Raw genomic sequence first — 25,439 nt, 5'->3', positions numbered from 1 at the left:
GGCTGAACATGATTGTTTTCATCAGGTTGTTCTTTTTTAAACTGTGTTCAGGTTGTATGCCTGCAGTTACTGATGATAACTATAATAATGACTTTATTTCTTTCAAAACTACTGCTACAAAGTGCTTCACAACCAAAGACAACGAAAAGAAGGCAGAAGGCACAGTCACTGAGCTAAAAAATAAATCAGACAGTTAAAAGCAAAGATAAAATAATGGATAAAAGTAACATAAAAGAGCAGTTAAATGAAGTCACAGACCAAATAATTAAGTGACAGCCAAGCGGTAAAAGTAGACGATTTAAAAGAAGGCAGTGGAGTTTGCAGTCTAGATTCTCAGGTAAGACGGTAAAAAGTTAGTGCCTCCGCTGCACACCTGGGGATGATTAGTAATTCTCTGTTTGACCAAAAAAAAAAAAAGGAGGGTATGACCCACATCTCATTCTGTCTACTTCCTGAGAGCATCTCTGCTACTGGCAGTGCTTTGTGAACCTTTGGATCAAATGTGTCGGTTTTTGTGTAGCTTGGCCATTTTAGGCTAATTTAAGAAACTGAGACAAAAATTCGAAAATGTTTTAAAAATGAATATCCTTTGGCATATTCATGGCTATATTCATTCAACACAGCCAAAATCGCTTGAAAGTAAAAAACCAAATGGCACAAAATGTCCCCAGTATCTTTTAAGGGTTAAGAACAATTATGGCTCCTTACATCTTGTGCTTTGTTTTCATAGTTTGGGACATCGTTCATTTCCATTCTTAGAAGTTTGAGACTGGAACTCGACGGCACGGTGACAAATTCCAACAGGGAAAGTACACAAGCAGTGAGCCGATCACACAGTTTGTAAACACGCCACCAGCTAAACCACTTTATCTGGAGGAAGAACTGAAACGTTTGTGACAATCCCTCACTGTACGGGTGATTTCATTAGTCAATCAACAGAAAAATGGCAATATTTCTGGAAATCAATTTATTGTTTTCAGGGTTTTTTTTTGTTTTTTTTGCAAAAATCCCCCAAATTCCTCCTTTCATATTTGATTATTTGCTGGCCATCCTCTGAGATACTAAATTGAATATCTTGAAACAGGCTTTGGGACAAACGGTGGGCGTTTTTTACGATTTTTGGTATTTTATAGACCAAACTATTTATCTAAAAAATAATCAAGAGTTTACTTGATAAGAAAAATATCAGTTAGCTGCAGCCATAAACCACAGTAGAAGTCAGAAGTGTAGAATGTGACGGACAGCTTTACAGTTGTTTTTACAGTTTTACCAGTCGACACACAGGCCTTCTGTCTCTCTTCTTCTTTTTGTTTGCTTTGGTTTGTTTCATCATCTGGGCTTCTTGAAAAATCTGTTTCAAGATCTCAGAAATAAACTTGGTGAATATACTGTTATTATTATTGATAGGTAGGGAGACCAAAACTATCGACAAACAGACAAAAGACAAAAACAGAATTCCGCTTAAACGGTACGTCCTTTAAAGTGATGCAGCACCTGCTCTGTGATCGGGGTCATCTCAGTGTTCAGGCTTGTCGCAGCCCCCTCACAGAAATACCTCCTCTGGGTTTTCTGTGGCATTTTGCCCTCCAGACAGCAGAGACAAAATGGGCTGTTTTCCAGTTTATATCTCATTGCTCAGAAATCCCTGGAGTCCCCTCATCTGTCAAATCGCCAGTGATGCCACACTTCCACATAAACCCGTAGATAGAAACATAACTACAAGAAAAAAACTCACAAATGTACGTACACACACACACACACACACACACACACACACACACAGTCTTATCGGAAAGGTCAATCAGATATGCTGTCACGAAGAAACGGTGTTGCGATACATCAGAAACACATGCTATGTCAAAACAGCTTAGAGGAGGTGGCAGAGACATAAAGGCTGACTAATAGGTGCATAATATTCTCATTAGTCTCTAAGAACCAGCATTCATACAGACTAAATTCTAAACATACTCCAAATCAAAGCATACAGGGAGAATCCTTCAGCGACTGAATGTGAGAATCCACATATCTATTTCAAGATCAGCCCTCTGTGTCCCAGCAAGGGACCCATTGATATGCAGGGTCTGGGGCTAAAAGAGCACCTTCACAGGAGCCTCTCTGCACAAATCTCCAATACTGCACAAACAGCCTGTTTGTCATCCCCGGCAAGGAAAACACGCCGGCACAAAAGTGAGCGGCATCAATAGAGATGGCTTGCTTTTTCAGCCCAGAGATACAGATGGAGAAGCCTTAGTATTTTCTACCCCTCCTGAGCCCACCGCCCACCCTGGGCTGCCATATGTGTTTGCCAAGGCCCTCTCCCAGTGCCATTGATTGAGTATTCAGAGTATTGAGCCACAGTGTCTATTATTCATCGGCTGCCTGGAAGGCCTGACTGGATACACAGACAAAACTCTCATTAAAACTTCCTCTGTCACTTCCTGTGATTTGAAAGCGGCCTGAGTGTTGGAGCCATCCGTCACGTCCTGAAGGAGGCCTTGTCTCTGGGGTGTGTGTTTGTGTGTGTGTGTGTGTTGGGGGCCACAGGTACGGGACAGAGAGATTAGACTGTATAAAAGTACCCTGAAAGGAAACATTTTAACATAAATTTACTCGTTTATTTCACAGTAACTAAGATTTAAGGCAACCTTACTCTCCTTAATGCTCTCCCGCAGTCCCCATGAGGGACCTCATGAGCAAACCTTAGGAGAAAATTGGTTTACATGGCAAAGCAGGACTAGTATTGATCCCTTACAATTAAAACAGAAACAGTAGATCCAGACCACCTGAACCTCATTTTGACTGGTATTGTGGCTACAGTGGATAATACTGACCTACAGCATCACAATATGGTCAGACGAGGCCCTTCATATGTTGCGTTCATCTGTAAAATATGCTCACAAAACCAACAAGACTTGCTCTGCAAGGCATTAGGTCAAGGGACCACCAAACGTTCACGAACACCATGAGAGTCTGGATCAAAATGCATCCTGCTCATGCTGCTAGAGGGAAAAGTCACCAAATCGCTATGTTACGGGGACTACAAATGGTCTGTACCTAACTTGGTGCCAAACTATCTTATAGATGCAGAGATATTTACCAAAGACATGAGGATTCATCCTCTGGAGAACACAGATATCTGTACAGAATCTAACCAGTCACTCTTAAAATATCTCAGCCTACACCAAAGCGATGGACTGACCGACCAACGATCCGACGCAGCCAACCCTCGATCCACAACCAGAAACCACCGCATTTGCTACATTTCCCAAACCCAACCTCCATCCATTCATCTATTGATTGTCTGTTTCGAGTAAACCCCCACGGCCGTACGGATCAGTTATGATACCTGTATTTCAGCTCCGTAGACTCCTTTTGGCAGAGTGCTTCCGGGCGTCCACTTCATTATTCTAAAATCTCCCAGAATGCAGAGCGACACGCGCTCATGATTGATCTCAAAACCACTGATTTTATTTTCCTTTGAGGAAAATATTACGGATGGGTCTAAACAAGGCATAATTGGCCAAACCTACGGCAGCGCCTGACCTGCCAACAATCCAGACCCACTCCCAAGGTTGGCTGCCTCCCTGGGAAATATTGTGCATTAATTTCATTTAGTCTCCCCTCCGACATTCAATGGTAGAAGTTAATTAAATTGCTTGTCCATTGTGTTCATCCACTTACAAAGTTAATGATATTGTGCCGGGAAATTAAAGAGCGTTTTATAAAGCGCAAGGGATGGGAGCTGGCAGGCACTACATTGCCCAGTTGAACCCTGTCAGTCGGCGGGCTTCTGGACCCCCTAATTAGCGGTGAAATGGATGCTTCCATCTGCCAATTTCCTGCCACGCTCATCAGTCGTGCAGTCACTCCTCTAACCTGCCCGGCAGAGGGGTCTAAAGCAATAAAACCATCACAGGAATGACATTCAACTAAAAGAAAAAAGAAAAGTGAATACACATACACATGATATGACTCAGACTTTAAAGGAGCTACTTTCTAATGCTTGGGCCAGTTTTTTCACTCCAGACCACATCATTGGCTTCTTTAGCATAATCCAGATGGAAGAGTTTGATAACTTTGTTAAAAATGTTCGATGCACACAGTAATAGCACCTCGTTTCTTTTTTCAGAGAGGGCGGTTTGAATAAATGAATGGAGAAGATAGAAATGTGGCCGTGCACACTCTGATGTAATACATGCGGTGAGGTGCGTAAGCCCAGTCCTAATTAAAGCATGACTATCTCAATTCAATTCAATGCATCATTTCTGCACAGTCCCCAGTTTCCAGTGAGGTAGCTGCTCACCGCAAAGATTAATGCTTTTATATATTCCAGCTGCGTATTTACTAATACTGTGCTGCTACTTCAGCAGCTTTTAACGAGGACATAAAAACACAGGATCAGAGTAAATGGGATTACACCTGTGGGGCCTGTGCTGCTGTTGACCTCTTAGGGAGGCTGGGCAAAACGTCCTTAGCGTGGCAGAGCGGCCTGTAAATTCAGAGTGAAGACGAATTAAATGAAGCCACGGCGAGAGTGATTTGCTTGCAGCCTGACCGAGGTACAGCTTATGACATGCAAACTCAAAAGCAGCAATCAGCTAAAGCCAGAAGTGATGCAGGTTGGCCAGATTAGGATGTTCAACCTCAAAGGCGCACTCCAACAACTGTATATATGAAGTTGTGGAATCCTCCAAAAACACCTGTTTGGAACATTCCACAGGTAAACAGGTTCATTGGTAACAGGTGAGAGAATCATGACTGGGTATGAAAGGTACATTTTACAAAACGTCCAGACATTTTTAGAATGAGGATTGTAGTTAAAGAGCGGTGTCAGAGAGCACTTTGCCGTGTCTCATGCTCTGGTGACTACAGCAGTATAACAAAGGAAGAAGAGCCTCTTTTGAGGTCACTCAGCCTCATGATTTACATACAGCCATGTTAAGAGTGTTCTTTCTAATAAAGCTCAGGTCAAAACACTGCACTGCATAATTTAATCATGACACAAGCACAACTAATACTAAAATGAGCAAACGTCCATACAGTGACAAACAGTGGAGAGGAACATGTGGGACAGCTGGAGGTAAAAAGGGAAGTTTTACAATGTCCCTGCCCGCTAACAAGGTCAACTGCTCAACCCTAAGTGTATCAGACATCTGCAATTGGGCTTGAAAAGACCTTTCTTCTTTCTTCACAGGAAAATAATCTCTGGAAAGCAATCTTCAAATAAACCGTTCATCTTAGAGGCCGGCGCTGTAAATGTCCACTTTCTTTATATAACTGAGCTGTCTGGGCTTGATAAAATCATCGTTTTAAAGGGGGATATGAAGATGATGAATATTTGCCTTATTAGATTGTTCCCAAAGATGAAAAATCAAAGTCTGAACAATTGAGGTATCCATTAGTAATTAAAGTGACATTACCTCCTCTCTATTTTCTCAGGCCACTGCTTGGTTGCCAGAGCCATTATTCAATTGTTTCGGATGCGGGGGGATAAAATGCCTTTAATATACTTATGCTCATTAATGTAAATCATATTTGGCTATGGATGTCCAATAATCAAAAAGAATATTTCAACTTGTAATTCCCATTCTGTAAAAGTATTCCCATTAAGGGAAGAGGCCCATGCAAATGACAGGTCTTTGAGCTCATTGATTTTCTTTTTCTTTTTTTTCATCTCTGCATTTCGGAAAGGCTGCTAATGTTGTCATGGACTGTTCATCAATCTATATTATTATCTGATTTAATATTATGCCTATTCATGTGGCCTCATTTGTGAAAGAATTGATTGAATTAGGATAACAGGGAGAATGGAAGCAATATCATTTTAACTGATCGCCGTGGTTGAATGACGACTGTAAAGAAGTTTGAAAAGTTTTTTTTTTATCCTGGCTGATTTCACAACTTTAAACAGTTTACTGTATCTGCAGAGGTGAAGCACGCACACACGCAGACGTCAACATCTGGGCTAAAGTGACTTGTGACATAAGCAACTTTCAAAGTCAAATAATCAGTATTGAGCAAACTCAACTCTCCCTAAGGACGCTGGGATAGCTGTCAGAGCGGTGATGTCAGCTGTAAAAGTAATCAGTCTGCTCGTGTCCAGAGGCAGCTTTGATTCTGTCCCTGTCTCACACTGCCTGTGGTTCGCTCATGTGGCCTTGTAATGACAAAGTGGCATCCTTGGCTGCCCAATGAGATACAGCTCTATTGCTGAGCCCCATAATGAAATATATTAGTTTGCTGCATCTTAGTGGCATTACTTTGTCACTTGTGAGACAAATTTATCAGGAAGGTCCTCATTTCTCTATATCAAGAGCCCTTCCTCCCCCCTTTAGTACAAACACAACTCTTCCGAATTGAAGGCAACATCGTCTAGATCATGAGCCATCTCGTGAAACATCTATAAAATATGACAGCTTCCACGGCACAGGGACAATCGATGGCGGGCTACACTATCTCCCTGAGCCCAGGGGCTCGAGAGCTCTCCTCTGAAGATCAGGCCGAGAAGTCACCCCATCAGAGCAGAGAGTTCAGTTTTGAGGTCGCGTTCAGAAAAATCATTTTTCCTCCCGAGATGTATAAAAAAAAATAAGCAGCTTTCTATGAGCAGAGGCGTTCTCTGAGCACAACAGTGACCACAGGACCGTGAAGCTTTAGAGGAGTCTGCAAAAACACACGCAGCAGCTCGTCTCAGGCTAAGACGCCCGTCCGGTGGCTCTTTGTGGCCTTCTTTGTCTTTATGTAAAAACCAATGCTCACCAATGATGTGTTATGTAAAATTCCCAGAGGCTTGATTTAAATGGTTGGATATCCTCCATGCTAGCTTAGTTATACTCCAGTGCATCGCCCCTAAGAGCACATGGACGCTGCATGAAAAGCAAATGTAAATGCAGCCTCAGCTTCTTAGATAACCAGAAATTATGTCATGGGTTTTTTTCCCCCTTATTGTATTATTATAATAATAAATAAAAAAGAGCGAACAACGGAGGACTTTTCTTGCGCAGATGTTTCTTTTTATGCGTACAATCGCAGCATCCGGCCTTTCCCATGGCCCCTCCTAAAGACAGCTTTAAGATGTGAGTGAGCGGAGGTCCTGTGCCAGGGGCAAGAGTGGCAGCAAACCCACGTCTGCTCTCCTGTAAATATCACACCCACAGAAATGTGGGAAGAAAAGAGGATTTGGAGGGGGCCCTTGCAGGTCTGCAACAAGGCTCCTGGGTCGCCCCCTTTGAGTGCTCGACAGATGACCAGGTGGTACTGTATTGTATTATGAGGTCACGTGTCAGCTGAGAAGAATACGTAATGTACAGTGCATCTGTTACATCTGAGAATGCATTTGAGTCAGTGCTGGACATGAGCTTGGCGTTGCAGGTGCCATCATGATGATTTAGCAGAGCAGCGACTGTGCACAAACAAGGGCTACAAATTAACAACCAAGCCTGGAAATGTCATTGAGGTGATGTGGAGGTGAACTACATAATGATATTGTATCAATGAACCTATGGGAAACAGTACAGATGTCTTTACATGTTCTGTGAATCAATATGTGGAAGTCCTCACCACCAGAACTCAAAATGTATCACAAATGGGATCATTTTAAACCCAAGCTGCTTTGAAGAGTGAACAGACATACACTGTAATCATAGATGATCCCCTTTTACTAAATACCAATGTTTTTATGGTAATTTGATTGTGTCACTGTTTTGTATCGTGTTGCCTTGCGTTAGTTTAGGCTATAAATGCTGTAGTGCAGTGGTTCCCAACCTTTTTTCCTTGAAGCCCCCCTTGGCTGTTTCCAAGGCCCCCCAAACCCAACTCCTACCTGCATACACGCACTAAAAGAATAAAGTGATTAACTACAAACTTTTATTTTTTTTAAAAGGCAGGTTTTTGTTCTTATCCAATTGGGTGTGTTATTGGGATTTTATAAATTTAATGTGCACAAATATAATTTTGGTTTAACCTCACAACCTCAGCGCAGATAAAATTATGTGCACCCCCTGTGATCTCTGGTGCCCCCCAGTGGCGGGTGCGGACCACAGGTTGGGAACCACTGCTGTAGTGTGCTGACCCACGCTATGTAGGCTACTTCTCATTGGCGTAAAAGTAAACAACATAAAAATGTGAATAGTCTGAAGTGGTAAACACACTAACAGCCTGTAGCTCTGTACATTTCAAAAATGAATAGCTTGAGAAGCAGAGTCATCTCGATAAGCCCTGGTTTTAGGATTTTTGCCTAATTAGCGAGCCAGCGGGCCATTCTCTATACATCTGGTGTCAAATTAGCTCGCAACTACAACCCACTACTGACAGTAGCTCTTATCTGATTTGATAGCTAGTGCACAGCTGAACTTCTAAAATAGTTTTCAGTGGTTAGCGGACTTAATACTTTAAATAAGTTACAAGGGCTTTAAAAAATCATATACTTAAATAGTACAAATGTAATTTCCTACTCAGAAACAGCACACACTGTATCCTAACCTTAATTTGTCCCAAACATTTTCTGGCATGTCCTGCTTTGGAAGCTAAAAACGGTTGTTGTTTTGTTTCTGAATAAATCGTGCTAACCTGACGTGGTGACCTTCTTTGCATCAGAGCACTCGTTTTTTGTTAATTATTAAGTCATCAACCTTCTTTCACTGCAGACATTTTGACTTGTCATAACAGGAAAAGCACCAGTGGAACCAATAACAAATAATATTTTGGGAACCCCTTGTTTGGTCAATCAGCTGTTCCACCAGAGATAGAATGGCATATCAGTTCAAAGCACTCCATTAGACCCTCAACAATTGTCCATAGATGAGAAGATTCAGCTGTCTGTAGCTCAGCATTCTGAAAAAATGCTTCATTTCCAGTTGGAAATTTGTTTTTGCTTTTTTCCTTTTCAGAAATGTTATTAGGCAATTAAAATTAAGAGCCCAAATTTAACTGAAAGAGCATAACATGCAATCTAATTAGAGGGCTCTTTAATGAGTTGGTAATTAGCTCCAGCATGGCGCACACAGGGTATCATTGTGGCTTGAACTTGTGCAGGGACCCTGCTGACTGGGGCAGCTTTTGTGTTAGATTGGTTCCTACTTGGGAAGCATTATTCATTGAAATATGGTTATGCTTTGCTTGTCAGACACCCCTTGGATATGTTCTGGAGTGAAGTCGTCCTTTTACCTAAAGTGTCTCTCTGCAGTCAGGACAACAAACAGAGCAAGATGCAACATAAAACAAGGGCAACAAACCCAACGCTGGGGTGAATGAGTGTCGTCAATACACTATATGGGCCTGTATATTTGCTTGATCAATCATAGGAGATGCACTTTGGTGTGTGCATGAAACAGAGCAGAGACAATACATTATAAGCTATTGCACGCTCCGCCCTCAAACAGACCCACAGTAAGTTTCATCAGGCAGACTCTGGAGATCCCGTAGCAGCACGCTGCCTTTCCGTTTGCCCAGCACCGCCCCTCATCTGCTGAAGCCTGTCTACCTCTGACCTCCAGCACCTTACAGCGACTGCATTAATTTTCCTAACAAAAATCAATCGGCCGAGGAATGGGACAAGGAGGAAGGCCCTCGTTATTACACCGAGCGGGACACACCCTCTGACTGGGAGTGTACGGCTGTTTTTATGGTTAATAGTTTAACAGGAGGTGGCGGCTAGGGGACAAAGGCATTGCTCATTTCCCCTGACCCCACAGATGAGTCATTCCAAATAAACTTACACATTCCCCGTTTAATATCATTACAAAATGAGGCCTTAAGATAATTTTGGGTTTATCTGATGCGAATTTGTTTTCTGTGTTACTCACAAGGGGGGAAGCATATGAAACCAATTTGTTTGAAAAGATGGCACTGGAGTGTTGATATTTGAGAAGGAAAATAATGCATTCAGTCAAGGGCAAGAGAGCGCATATGACTGCAAATTCCCAGCCATGTGGTCATTTCATTTTTGTTTGTCTATTTATAAGCAGGCTGGCCAAACAGACTCACAAACATTCCCCAAAATCAGATTAGGAAATTATGAGCCCAATAATTAACTGGCTGTTTCAGATGAGAGCTTTAGCTTCCTATTTCCTAATGAAGAGTGAAAAATGATTCAATAATGCAACAAATGTGCTTTATGAGGTATTAATATGTACTGCATAACTTAAACATGACAACAATATTGGCTACGCATTTAAAGATGTGAATAAACTGCCCATGGTGGGCAGAGTGTAGAGTTATGACAGTTAAAGAGGAAAGGCAGGCACTGCATGGGGAGCTTGTGATGCCATTACTCTGACAGCAAGCGGGGGATCATCGGCCCAGGAAGGGAGGTGGGGTGACTGAGTGTGTGTGTTTAAAATGGCCTATGTGTTTAAAATGTGCTGCACAATACCTGCTAATTCTATTAAGTGCTGCTGTGGTGTGGCTGTGTGGTTATGGGTTGATGTAAATGGACGGCTGGTTGACTAAACAATGCAATAGCATTAGAATAAGGTGATTGGATGACAGAGTGGAGTAGAAGGCCCAAGCCCAGCCAGCCAGGTCTTGCCAAGTCCATTACGTGTATTGGAGACATCTTGATATCCGTCATGGGGAGCAGCCAAGAGAGAGAAGAGGTTGTTGTTTTGTTTAGCTTTCATTGTCAAGATGGCTTCCACCTCGCAGCATCCCGGCGTAGGTAATGCAATCAAATGAGGACCTCACCAACAATCCCCCCCCCCCCCCCCCCTTTCAATCTGCTCTGAGACCTTTGGGCTCTTTTAGGAAACACTGGTAGTCCACTGGCTCAAGGACAAGCATAGATTTGAGTTTGGTTTTGACTTTGCCACTGAACCATCACTGTCTGATTTCATGATGTGTACGTGTTTCCATAAATCATTTCTGAGGCTCTTGACAGCTCAGAGTGGAGAACAACAAGAGTTAGAGATGAAGAGGAGAGCATACAACACGGGCTGTGAGTACAGCGGCAACATACTACTGCCATAATATATGAAGGGTGATAGCCACCTCCATGATTGCTGTGCATTGTATAATATATCAATTAGAGTTGGGCGGTACACAAATTTTGATACCGTCAAACTTTCCCCACATTTTCCCAGGGTATACAGTATTACCGTGACTAATTAAAAATCACTTTGCAGGGCAGCGTGACATGCGCGCAGTTCAGACAGTCAATGCTCACGCAAAGAAGCACCAGTCCTAACTTGAAGCATACCAGAATGACGGGGAGAAACTCAGTTAAAAGCCTCTACCAAGCATTGGCACCCAAATGAAATATAATTCATACCGCACAAAATTATATGTGCATGTAATGAAAACACGAAAATCGCGCGGTATCATATGAAAGCACAGATTCTGATGATCACAAAGATGTCTGCCTCCTCACTGTGCGACGGAAACTCAGCGAGCTAGCAGCCGAGGAGTAGCAGAAACAAACTCTGCTAAATCATACAGTATGTTTTACTTTCGCTGTTTTGTGGTCAAAAGTTATATTCCAGCCCTAAAAAACACTGCTAATGTCTCCTCCTATGACTCTGTGTTAGTTTGAGACCAATCACGAAGGTCCTGCTTGTTTACATAAAGAGGAGGGGGTTTCTAGAATGGAGGGAGCGCTCTTCATGCAATAACCTATCTCTGGGCTTACTTCCTGCTGGATCGTCATTGGTGTTTCTATGGTGAATTTGGGTGGGTCGCTGAGCTATTGACCGGCGTAAATACGCAGTTAGTTTCACTGCTGCGTCTCATGAAGGAGCAGAGCACTCACAGAGGACTCTGCTGAGCAGAGTGTTATTTAACTTTTATTTGCATCTCGTCTTTTTATGAGAGCTAAGAACAACAGCAAGCAGAAAAAATGCTGAAAAGGTGTTTTCAACAGAGGAGTTTCTCCGTATGCTTGGACCAGATAACGGTGCTCTGCTCAGACGTGCCCATACCGTATGAGCGCCTGGACATACCTGTGTTAAAACATCTGTGAAATTGCTCACATTGTCACCGTTTTCTCGAGTAAAAATTCAACCAGATACATTGAACGGAGTGGACTTCATTTTTGTAATGATGATGCTACAATTATGTTCGACCTTTACAGACCTATATGTGCAGCATTTTTTTAATGACGGTAATGAAACTGATACCGTTGCTATTTATAGATACCGCGGGATACCTTATTACCGGATTACCGCCCAACACTAATATCAATATATATTTATATTATGGCCACTGAAAATCCTCAGCTAGCCTGGCTAACAGGTGTCCATTTATTTCTAGTTAGCAGGGAACGGCAACTATATGATGTACAGACTCACCATCACTGGTTGAATGTTGACTACTATAATGACAAATTTTTCAACTACATTCCTGCAGTTTAAAATTTCAAATTTGCCATTAAATGTATACTGACTGGTCCAAAAATTAAATCAATGACTGGCCATGGCAGATTTTAAAATACAATGCTATAATGACATGTGACTCGTGATACATCAACAAATTGAGCGTGACAAGACTGCATCTTCAATAAGTCACAGCTGCAACCATTGTGAAGTCACACAGTGATGCTCACATGAGGCTCATGCAGTAAGACTCTTCCTCCCTGTGTCTGCACACAGCCCTTTGGCTTTCTTCTTACTGGGCCCTGCACTCTAACAGCCAGTCATTAAAAGCACTTGTGTGGAGTGTGATTGTGTGAGCGTCTTCACCGGAGACAGGTGTCAAAAGGTTGTTTCTACTGCTGTAATTACTCCACAACACAGCGCTTACCACAGGAGCCACGGGCTGTCCTCAAACTGGGGAGAAATTGCTTGGATTTAATGTAACGACCTCCCCCGTGATGTTAACCAGCTGTGCGTGACACCGGGCTCCCCAGGAAAGTGTCGTCTTTGCAGGCATGCTGGTGTGCCAGGAAGAGAGGGAGAATCACGGACCGGCACTTTTACCACTGCAGGGATGTTTGGATTTGAGGCTGTCGGCTCGCTGTAGGTGTCTCACCCTTGCTCCCACTCCCGCCCTAACAACCCCCCCACCCCCAATGCCACTCCCTCCTTCTGTACATGACACCAGGTATGGGGCAAGGTGCTCCTGGAGGAGGGAGGGGGGATATATATACACTTAGGCAGGAGAAAGGTCAGGCAGGCTGAATGTGGCAGGCAAACAGGCAGTGGGGGTCTGGGGGCCTGGGGATGAATCACAGGAGAATTGGTGCATGGCAGTGAATGAATAACCCGCCATGGCTCCCCAAACCCCATTATTTCCCTCCTTCTCCAGCGGGGCCTGAAATTCATGTCTGCGCATGCTGCCAGTTCATTAGGGGGAGGATGTCATTCCTCTTCTGGCAGCGTCAGGACAGGCCAGGCGGGCCCCAGGAGGACCTGGCCCTGTTTAATTCCACATCAACCGCTCCACTGAGGGCCTTAATCTCTGCTTGTGTGATCAATACTATATCAGTGTAAATTAAAATGACAATTTTAAAGTAATTAAGCCTGTTAATGCTCGATTCAAATGTCATTATTTGCACGAGGAGAAGCAGATGGCTGGATTTGTATACGGTGTGCGTGTGTGTGTGTGTGTGTGTGTGTGTGTGTGTGTGTGTGAGGGCGTGTTTTTTTTTTCTTCTTTTTGAAGAGGGGGGTAAATTATGAGCCATGTCCACAGTGACAGGTAAAACGCTTTAACTGGCACAGCCGCAGCCACCAAAGGGAGGGCTTAACAAAAGCAGATTAACTCTCCACCCATGCCAGCCCAGAGACCTCTCCAATTTCAGAGGAGGATAACCCAATTGCTGAAATCTGATTTGTACAACCAAACCCAATTATGGCCATATTAGATGAGAAGTGGCAGGGAGAGAACGCTTGCCGAGGGAGGCAGGAAAAATAGAGGGGGTGGAGGAGGTGGGAGAGGGTGCAGGGAAAAAAGAAACGTTACACAATAAAAATGCACTTAACTATAGAATGAAGCCCAGCAGTAATTGTGTGATTCGATTATTTTTGTCTCCCTCCTCACTCGCTTTTGAAAGGCTATTTAGAGTCATTGTTAGAGTGAAATAAATGGGGCCCAACGTTAACCTTGTCCCCATGTCTGTGTGTGTGTGACAGTGTGTGCTGTCTCATGTGAAGTGAGGTGATGTGTAAGTGAAAAGGAAATGAAATGATCACATTGTTGGTTGTTATTTTGACAGGCTCACAACCCACAGCCAGCGACCCCGCTCTCCTCTTAGACCAGATTCACCAATTACACCCAATCACACCGCTTAGGGGCCACACGGGGGCCAGACGACCACCCTTCCTACTGCGGCGGGACCTAACACAAAGAGTTAGACCCCTTTCCACTTTCTGTTTCATCATTTTCCTCAGTTCTCTAACATGCACACAAATGAAGATGAAACACACACACCCAAATTTTACTGCGCATCTCACAATTAGCAGCTAATGAGTCACATGGCAACAAAACAAGAGGAAGCGTTGTGATTAAGAGGAAGTGGAATGGCAGCATTGATCAGTCACTGATGTGTCCATCACTGCTCAGCTTATTTAGCAAAGAAGCAGACAGCTGTCACCAGACAGAGCAACTGCTGTCACTGATGGTGAAGCACCTCAGCAACAAAGTGAACTGCCTTAAGGTGTACAACCCGGGTCCCAAAAAAGTTGTGACACTGAGAAAAAACAAATAAATCAATCCTTTCAGACGTATAGAAAGACAATATATATATATATATACACACATATATTGTAAATATCTGCTTATTCTGAATTTGATGCAGCAACACATTTCAAACACGTTGGCACAGGAGCAACTAAAGACTGGGAAAGTTGTGGAATGCTCCAAAAACACCTGTTTGGATCATTCCACAGGTAAACAGGTTGATTGGTAACAGGTGATAGTATCATGACTGGGTATGAAAGGGGCATCCTGGAAAGGCTCAGTCGATCACAAGCGAGGATGGAGGGAGGTTCACCACTTTGTGAACACATGATTGGATAAAGGAGGTTACTAAATGGGCTCTGGAGCACATCATAAAATCGTTGTTGGTAAAGACAGCTTGTTTGCAAATGATGCCTTCTGATTTCATTTTACATTTTACACAGAGCTTCAACTTTTTTGAAATCAGGATGGTATTCATTTGGCAGTCCCGCAGCAAATGTCCCACAGTGGTGTGACTGCTTGCTCAGACGAATGATAAGAATTTTCTGAATGCTAATTATCATTAGCATGGACCATCTTCCTCCTACATGATCCGCATTAAGGAGGTGTTGGTTTAGAAACATTTAATCAGAAAGCAAATACCGAAAATCTCAAGTTAATTTTCCCTAAATGAAGTGAACACTACGCATTATGTTGTGAGCTGTTAAACCTCTGAAATCTGACTGACTTTATCACAAAGTCTGCAGCAGTACAGCACAGACCCTAAGCACTGGCCTCAGCGGTGCAGCCCCATGAATTATTAAATACATGCCAATAGCGAACAGATAGAAAGCATCCCTGCTGAAAAACAAGGGCAACCTGTGGGTATTTAATTAGCAGGGTGGGTGCTCCTCCGCATGCCTGATCATGCAGGGTAAAGGACACCCAGGGGCCGGAGAAAAGCTTGGCATCGTATTGGTTTGCATCCAAGCTGTCCGATCCATCATGCTGTCTGTTGACTGGTGTTTGCAGAGCCAGCCCTTATTAATTATCAGCTCATTTGGAGAGGAGGGGGTGTCAAGGGTGGAGTGTGGGCGGTAGGTGGAAGGCCCTCTTTGATCAATGTAAGCTATCGCTCCAAGAGAACTCTACTGAGGGTGATTAAGGTCAATTTGGCCCAGCACACTGGATGTCTCTTCTAGACGAGGATGAGCGGCCGCCCCTGGGATGGAGGTGTGGGAGGGGAAAGTGTCAGCTGTAGGTAGCTGGTCCACCTCTGACTGGCAAGTATTAGTGACAGCATCAGCTATTAGCTTTCAGCACAACACACCAAAATACCAGAGACAAAAACTCCTCCTATACAGTCTATCCTTGTTTAAGCAATGCCTGGCAGTAAAATGGCTACAGTAAGTCCCTGCAAACAGGTTAGAGTTTGGGTAAATCGCCATTTTCAGCCCAGATCAGCATGTAGGTTGCTAGCTCGGAGGTTGCTATTATTCCCTGGAGCAACAGGGATTTTGAAAACACATAGACAGTGGAATGGGAGGAGAAAGCCACCGGAGACAGCCAGCCAATGGCAGACTTATACCCACATCCGGTACTGTTGCCTGTTTGATGGTGATCCACACTGAATATTTAGACGTCACAGCCTTAAAGACTTGAACTTGCTAATAATTGATAAATCTATGAACCCAGCAGGCATGAGGAGAACCGTGCCTGTCAGAGCAACGCTGGTCCCTCCATCATTAGTATGCTGAGGCTGAACAGATAAAACTATGGCTGTGAAAGATATAAAAAGCTTCCAACAGGATTCATGGTCAACAAATGTATTACATTTCTCTATGAAAAAAAGATTATTGTCACTACACTCGTGTGATGGTATGGTGCATGATCATGGTGATAAAATAATAAAGTGTACTTTTAAAGTGCTGTTGTTCAGGTTTATCTTAACAAAATACTCACTCGCCATTAGTGCAGTGAAAAAAGAATGGACACTGTAATCATTCTTCCTGTCCATAGTGGATGGAAAAAGACCATTTCCTGATGTGATAAGTGTAGAAGACAAAGTCCACATCTGTTCGAAACTGATTTTTAAAGTTCAGCCAAAGTTAATATAAAGCTTCAGCAGTCTAAATTGGGTCAAATCAAGATGGTATCTTCCAAAGTTCCTCTTATTTAGTCCAAAATCCCCTCTTTGTTTCCCCCGGACAATGTTTCCTCACTGTGTAGGGACTGTAATACAAAGGGGCAGTTTCGTGCAAAAAAGTGAAAGTCTGGCATCTGAAGCCTTTAACAATCCTCTCCTGACACTTCAGCCCTCATCTCTCGACACAAACAAGCTAACGTGTGCTGAGAGGATCTGTCACTCAGTGGTCCCACAGTCTTGTAACAAACTGTGAGGAGTGATATTTCAGTTCAGATCAGAAGGAGACTTCAGCACTACATTTCCAGCTCTTCTAATGACATGTGGTGGAAAGTACTGAGAATAAACATCTCTCACAGAAGTGTTGTATATTTTACTCCACCAAGCTACTCATCACTTTCAGATGAAGAGCTTCTATACAAAACAGAATTATTTCATAAAATATGATGCAATGTTGTAAATGTAACTACCCAATAAAGTAGTTCAAATGAGCTCCACACCGACCAGCATTACAAACATTAAAATGCTGCTTACAGTTTAAGGCATCATTAATAATAATCCAAACACACAACATGCTGAATATAATAAAATACAACTGTGAGAGAAGCCAGTATTCTTTTGATAGTGAAATATATTTTACAGCTGTTGTTGACTTAACAATTTTTTTTTACTTGATGATTCCACTGTGGTGTTGCTACTGTTACTTCAGTAAGAGTTCTGAATACTTATACCACAATAACATAGCAGAATAGGGCATCACATTACACATGCATGTGTGTGTACATGATGCATTTGGCCGTGCCAGTTTTTGGAGACTAAAGTCACTGGGCTGGGTTGGGTTGGGGGCCTTTTTTCTCCTTGGAGAGCGGGGCTGTGAGAGCTGTGAGGGCTCTCAATAGACAGAGGATTATGGAAATCAAAGCTGAGAGATTAGCTAATGGGAATATAATGGCCACTGACTGCAATGGGTCAGCTGGGCCATGCAAATGAAGCAGCTATAGTCAGCGGTGGAGGAAGAATTGATGTGTATGGACAAAGTGCTGGCCGAAGATGGTCCCATATCACTAATGCTACACAGACATACATGCATATGCACGCACAGGCACACACACACAAACACACACACAAACACACAGAGGGCCTAAAGCCCACAGACAGGAGTGAGCTTTCAGCAAGAGCACCCAGCTCAAGTGGGGAACCGGAGATATCGCCAGCTCCGGCCCCGCTCCCTCTCACTGATGTCAACAGGCAGCATGTGATTCTCCCAACGCCTGGCTCTCATCCCCACTGACACAGCACTGAGATGCAGATGCTGGTCCAGCCCCACTCGCCACGCTCCATCAAATATCTATTCATCCCGCCTTGGACCCAAAACAGAGCAAACGTCCTTGTGGACAATCAATAATGCCGCGACCAGGGCAGCCAAGTATTACGACAGCATTTAAATACACTAAGTAGTTTATTTTCCTACAGACTCTGGACAATCTGACATCCGCCATTTAGGATGTGCAGATATTAACCTTCTTCGGACGTATGAGGTAAAGTGGGTGTCGTAAAATGCAATTGACTGGGACACATGACGGCTTTCATCATCAAACTAAATGGAACATCGACTCTCTTATATATCAGAATACCAATTTTGAGCATGTCAGAAAAATTTCAATTTCAGGTGGGAGCGGCGGGACTCTGGCTCCCCGTGCCTGGCCTCTCCCCTCTCATTTTCATTCCTGCCCGCTCGCTGCAGCCATTCATCAGGACCCGGGCAGAGGACACCTCCCGCCTGCTCACAAATGCATGGAGCAGGCAATAAAATTAACCTTGTGGCAATTGTTTTCCCACCCGTTTGATGGCCCGTGTCAGCTCATCTGTTACAGCGGGAAGGTATAAAAAAGTCAAGCTCGGATGTGCAAAAAATTATGACTCGGGGTGGGGGGGGGGGCGGGGGGCAGGGGGGTGTACCTGAATGGAGCCGAGCTAATGCCAGATTATGGAGTCAAAACCCGATCAATCAGTGTTAGAGAGTAGCTGAAAAGATGGTTGCTTGTTGATTTGTGTCGGGAAACAATAAAGAGCATCAAGAGGCTGGTAGGTGGTGATCATGAAGACGACTGAGCAACAACACGGTGAGCTGTTTTTACAGTTCAGACGCCATCCCTGACCCGGCCCTTTCACTGCACAGGGAGGAACAAGACGGAGGAGGGAGGAGGGCGAGAGGGGGGATAAAAATCCTTCAGAGGGTGTTTATTTGCTCTCAACACCTCCTAAGCGATCAATATTTTTAATTTGGGTCCGAGTTATTATTTTTCACATCACTGCGCCGGGGAGCAGAGTAAAGTGGCTCATATTTTAGCACTAAAAAGATCGATATGACAGGCTCACCTTCACTCTGCCCCCTCGGTGGCTGGGGGCCGCACATCATAATGGACGGTGGCGAGGTACACCCGGCCCGCCTCATGCTGGAATCACATCATTATCTGTGGCTGGAGACCCCCCTCCACCCCCCCCCCCCCCCACACACACACACACACACCAGCACAACATCCCACCTTCCACCGCAGGACAACAACACCTCCACCTCCAACACAACTGATTTACTCCCCTCGGCCAGATGCTGTCCACACGCACGCAAGCACACGCGCACACACGCACGCACACACACACAGACACACACAGATACACACACAGACACAGACACAGACACACACACACACACACACACAGGTAAACACTCTATCAGAGCACTGTTTATGTGGTCGAGGACGTCTAAGTGTGTATGAGAGCAGCCCAGAGCCGCTGCAGGAGGGCAAAAGGCTCACTTCCCCCAGATTTGACTCCTTGTAATAAATGCATCAATTTCTCCACCTCTTTACACAATCTATTAATTATATCTACATTTTCAGTCAAAATATTTTCACAGTGGGAATGCCCACTCTCTCTGCCTCATAACTCACGTCTGATGGCAGATTCATTGATTGTCGCTCAACCTAGGTCCTGAGTGTGAATGTGTGCGTGTGTGTTTCAGGGCGCGTGCTTGCGCCAGTGTTTATGCAGCTTTGTCACTATATATGTGTGTGTGTCTGCACTTATGTCTGCCCTGAGAGTATGAGTGATGGCCGCGGAGAGTTATGGCCCGGCGATATTACCGTGCTGACATCTACTCCATTCAAGTGGCCTCAGTCGCTGCCGTACTTCTCACCATATTGAAATAAGAGCTCTCTTAGATTTAGTTAGCAATATTTTAACCTGCTTATGTGCCTGCTGTGGTCTTTTTAAACACAGAAGCTGAGAGGTGGAGGAGGGAGGGAGGGAGGGAGGGAGGGAGGGAGGGAGGGAGGAGGGGGTCTGCTCCTGCTAGTTAACCTCTGTGTGTAAAACCAACAGACTGTACACAGAGACCCTTCCTCTATGACCCCACTTTCTCTGGAAAGTATATAATGTCTATATGCAACCTGGTTTTGTTTCATCATAAAAAGGTGGAGGGGGGGTGATATAGGATGCAGTAAAGAAAAAAAAGGGGGGTGATAAATGCAAGTGACACGCATTTCTGGGCAATACCGTAAACACACTGGCGCTGAGGCCCTGTCAGCACAGAGGGACACTAAGTGTTCATAAATTCCTGGCCGAGCAGAGCGGTACTGATGATTGCATTACAGCACGCTGCCTGGAGGAGAATTAAGGACTCACCTCTGGAGCAGAGTGAGGCAGAACTGCTGGCAGCTACTGACAGGACTGCTCCACTGACCAGAGATCAAACGGCAGCAGCGTGGACGGGAGAGACGAAAACGAGGCAACTTGCTGATGCTGCTGATGATTTTCTCTTAAATTCCCGATGTGAAACTTTCTTAAGAGACAGCCTCTAAACGGGTTTTGGGTTTTGTCAACAGCATTTCTTGAACCTGAGTGGCTCTGTTCTTAACCACACTTTGTGTCTTAATGGTTTTTGACAAGGAAACCCGTCTGCTTCCTCGAGAGCCAGCCACATAACTTTTGATAGATTCAGACACATTTAGTTGTGTGTTTCTACTATTTTTGGTTCTTTGGTTCTTCTCCATTTCTCTCTTTTTTTTGTTCCGGACAGATTTGCTTTTTATTTCCCCTGTAAAGCACTTCAAATGCAATTTGTTTGAAACTGGATGCCATATAAATTAGGAATCTGACCTCAGGCTTCCACTGTGTGTCATCCTGTCCTACTCTGATCGGATCAGCCCAGAAGAGCTTATTCACTGTAAATGTACGTCTGTTAAAATCCTAATTTACTTCAAGACAAAGCCTGGGTGGTTTTATTATTTTGTTTTTTTTTCATTTCACATTAAATGAATGCATTTAATTCAGTCTAACAGTCACACATCTGATTCCAAATAATATAAAATGACTGCATGTGCTCACAGCAACCACACTAAAACCCAGTCAAATCTAAAGACTTTTTTTAAGTTGGGATTTATGCTCGACCGCTGCCTGCTTTTCATTACAAGTCTATTGCCATTTGCAGTTTGTGTACACTCTAACATAAGACACTGACTCCATGATAATGAAATCACAAACTGCAAACAGCTTGCTCTGAACTTGCTGTGAGTGTTTTAGAGCCATGACACAAATTGGTCTGGACAAAGTGCTTACACACTATAACACTGCGTCCTAGGGTGAAAGCAGCACGAGTACAAACACACACACACACACACACACACACGTGCATGCATGCATGCATACATACACACACAACGGTGGGGTAAAAGGAGACAGCGGTGTCCTGTCAAGCCACAGAGCCTGATTTATCCTCTGTCGCTGTTCTCATTCCTGTCCTGCAGACCACAGACATGAGGGATGCCTTTAATTTCCCATTAAAATGCCCTGGAACAACTGAGGGCTGAGGAGGCAGTGTGTGCTGCTGTGTGTCACTGTCTGTGTATGTGGATAGCTTGATTAGACTGTGTGACAGCGGTATGTGCGCAGGTTTGAAGGCATTTCTGTTAAGCCGTACAGACACCAGAGTAGGAGTGCGTGTCAGGAAGCAGTAACATTAACACACATCACTGCAGATGACATGGGCTGCAGCTCCAGGGCCAGGCCCACGATAAATATTAATGGCCAAGAACAAGTGGATTGGGAGTTGAGTTATCAGGGCGGGCCTTCCTAATTGACATTTTACCTGCTGTATACCTTAACAGGGCTGTAAAACACCAGGCCCGGGCTCAGCCGTGGGGGGGACGTGTCAGTCAAGCGCTTCCTCATCACCGCTGCCTTCCTCTGGGAGGAGAGGAGGAGCTCCAGCCTGCCTGGACTTCTCAGATTCAGCATCAAGGTGGTACATTTTAACATCAAGAAATGATTTGAGTTTGATTTAGAGAAATGAAGATGCAGTAAACAGACAAAGCCGCAGCTTGCTCCAGACGCTGCGCTCTGCGTTTTAGATTCTGTATCAGCAGGTGGATTTTGGAAATCTGTCCTAATTTGCAAAATGAATTGTTTTTTGTTCAACAAATATGAGAAAAGTTCATTTCAGTTCAATTTTTCTGACTAAATTAGTGACTTTTTTTCTCAAGATTTTAAAACTGTCAAAACCTTAAAGGGGATTTGGTTTTTCCATTTCAACAGTATTTGAAACAATGTCATTCAAAGACACTTAAATGGATAAATGTGTTCGTTTTTTGTTTTTTTTTTTAAATTTCTCCAGATTTAAGCACAGCTGGGGCTTTAACTAATCATTAACTTCATTATTATATGAGCTGAATACTTTCTCTATTAACCTTTTAGTCTATATAATGTTAGAAAATAGGAAAAAGAAGCTCTCACAATTTAGCAAACTGAGCACAAAACTGACTTTTTTGTCCGATCAAAACTCCAAACTCTAAAGCCTAAAGCACACTGTAACTATTAAATTAATCGGTAACTACCAACTGATTGAATGGTTTGAGTAATTTTTTAAGGAAAAAAAGGCTAAATTCTCTGATTCCAGCCTTTTAAATGTGACTGTTCTGGTTTCTTCACTTCCCTATGACAGTAAACTGAATATCTTTGGGTTCTGGAGAACACAAGACATTTAAGGACGTCATCTTGGGCTTTGGGAAACGTTGCTCAGCGTTTTTCACCATTTTCTGACACTTTATAGACCAATCAACTGATCAACTAATCGAAAAATAACCAGGAGATTCATCAACAGTGAAAATAATTGTTATTTTCAGCTGCAATTCAATTTACTGTCATAGCTGACTAAGAAAAAAAATCCCATCTGAGACGCCGGAACTGGTGATTTTTGGCGTATTTGTGCTTGAGTTTGTGTACATTGTCTAATTGATTAATACAGTTTTTCAGGCCCAATGACAGTTGTAAAAAGAATGACTTCACACATTCATTTCTCAATCATTCCTCTCTTTCAGTTCAAACACATTCTCACACTGGGCAGACATGTAAACAATCTGACTGGCCTTTACCATACACTCGCCACATTACTGCACTCGCACTCATCCAGAATATTCACTCGTCTGCTTCCAAAGAAACCACAGACACACACACATACAGCTGCCTACGAAAACACACACTCGTACAAACACTCGTACACACTTTTCTGGACCCAGAAAAGTGTTCCCACTTACATTATCTGAAAATTGACAGGCGGGGCAGACAACAAACAATTATCCCCGGAGCACGGGGGGAAAAAAATCGAAGATTGAGAAAACAAATATGGGTGATGTCATCAAAGCTAAATGGCAAGCCCTGTGTGAGAAAGACTGGAGAGTCTATTCATATTTACTGTTGCCAGGATTTCAATATCAACATCATAGAAAGCACATCAGATGTTTCCCTTTCCACTGACTGATTCACAAAGAGAAGCACAAACTGCCATCTCTATTTGACGAAAATGAAAATACAACAAAAAGGTTAATCTATAGACAAACACCATTAAATAAACAGCTCATAATGCCGGGATATTAGCAGCGCTTATATGAAATGGCAGATAATTATATTTTCTAAAGGCCAGTGTTAGTAATATTTTTTTGAAAAGAGCAAATGTGACTCAGTGGGTGCTGTGATTTATGAGCGTTTGTGGAGGTGCAGCGTAGCGTGGCGATAACGCTGAAAACATGGAGGAGAACCAAGACACACACAACTCAGTGATCACAGACAAACTGGGACCAAAGTCCACATCTGGACCAATGTCGATGTTATTCTGTAGTGCTTTGTTCCACATTACGTCCTGGGAATGCAGAGATGATCATCTGACATACCTGTGGCCTGTCAATTAAGCATCGGACATAAAACTGCACTTAAAACCATGTTTCCTTGTAAACCACATGACGGTTACAGAGCACTGGGCTGAAGTCTGCTGCTACTGCTGGCAGGTTTAAGTCTCTGGCTCCACCAAGAGGCCACATGCAAAACATCTATTCAGCTGTGTAACAAATAAATGAATGAAAAGGCTTAAAAATGAAAGGTTCTACCAGTACTTCAGTACTTGGCCAAATCATGTGCATAGATATTAGTAGCATTTATTGATGTATCAGTTCAACAGGAAAGATGATTAACATGTATGATCCAGAGGACAGTGTAACACATTAACCCACATTAACCCACAACTGGACTGAATCCTTTTAAAAACTGGACATATCTGCGCTGACATCTTTGTTTTATTATTTAGGTTAAGGTGTTTTTAACCTGTGCATCCATTTCTTTAAAATTAACTGTATCAGAATTTACTAATTTTGAAATATTTTGAAAATAAATATATAAACAAGGAATTTGTGTTTTTTTCCAATAAATAATGAAAATCAATAAAGAAGGAGTCCCAAAAGATTTAAGAAGTTTTTAACCTGAGTGCTGACAACACAATTATTTCCATATATCTACTGCCATCTGGTGGCCATCTGCTATTACTACATATTGAGAGAAACGTTGCAGGCAGCATTCTGTTATAAGAATATTAAGCTGGAATTTGAGGGTGTAAGTTTATGCTGTATTCAGATCTGAATAAGCCAAACACCTCAGATGATCCTTGAATTTAAACTCATCGTCAGCTGTTCAAAACAAACACCACAGTCAACGTTCGGTACAGACTTTGGCTGCATCTGACACTTGTGCCCAGCCTTTTCACACCTAACATGCATGTACAGAGGTGACAGTTCACAGTTAATCTTCTATCTATACCCAATGGCTGGTGTCATTTCAAGCACAAGCTGACATACAGTGTCCTAATTTAAGAGCAACGCTCACAAAATGGCGTGTTCACCGTCATCCTCTGAGATGTTTCCTTGTTAATGACATCGGAATTCAGAGAAATGGGGGTCTGTCAAGACCGAAAGCACTAGATTGTAAGAAGTGTGATGATTCATGAAACTGGTGCTGTTATTACTACTGCTGCAGCTGTATGTAGATCTGCAGTCACAGTGACTGCTGCTGACAGCACTAGAACTGTAGAACTATGGCTGCTGTTAGTGACGTGTCCTCAGAATGGACAGCTGAGAAAAGGAAACGCTGCTAACAGGCAGGAATCTGCTTGTTACATTATTACCCTTTAATTGTATAGAAGATTTCAGGCTTTACATCTGTTTGAAAGCCCACCAGCAAGTTAATAATCTTGAACTGCATTGCCAATTTGACAAATCTAACTGAATCAAACCACCGTTGAACGTGTGATTCGGCCCTAATCCAACATGTGTACAGCGAGCCTAAATGAAAAACCACGTCAAATTCCTAAGTGTTTGTGTGTACCTTC

General features: G+C 43.2%; 1 protein-coding gene across 2 annotated transcripts in view; it reads right to left on the bottom strand.

The window, feature by feature from the left end:
* Positions 1-25,439, bottom strand: part of LOC139341040 (inositol polyphosphate-5-phosphatase A) — a 129,203-nt gene that overhangs the window by 61,303 nt on the left and 42,461 nt on the right. The gene's annotated exons all lie outside the window — the stretch shown is intronic.

This window comes from Chaetodon trifascialis, chromosome 13, assembly GCF_039877785.1.
Source record: "Chaetodon trifascialis isolate fChaTrf1 chromosome 13, fChaTrf1.hap1, whole genome shotgun sequence".
NCBI lineage: Eukaryota > Metazoa > Chordata > Actinopteri > Chaetodontiformes > Chaetodontidae > Chaetodon > Chaetodon trifascialis.
The sequence above is the reverse complement of the archived record's forward strand: the minus strand, read 5'-3'. Positions and strand labels throughout refer to the sequence as shown.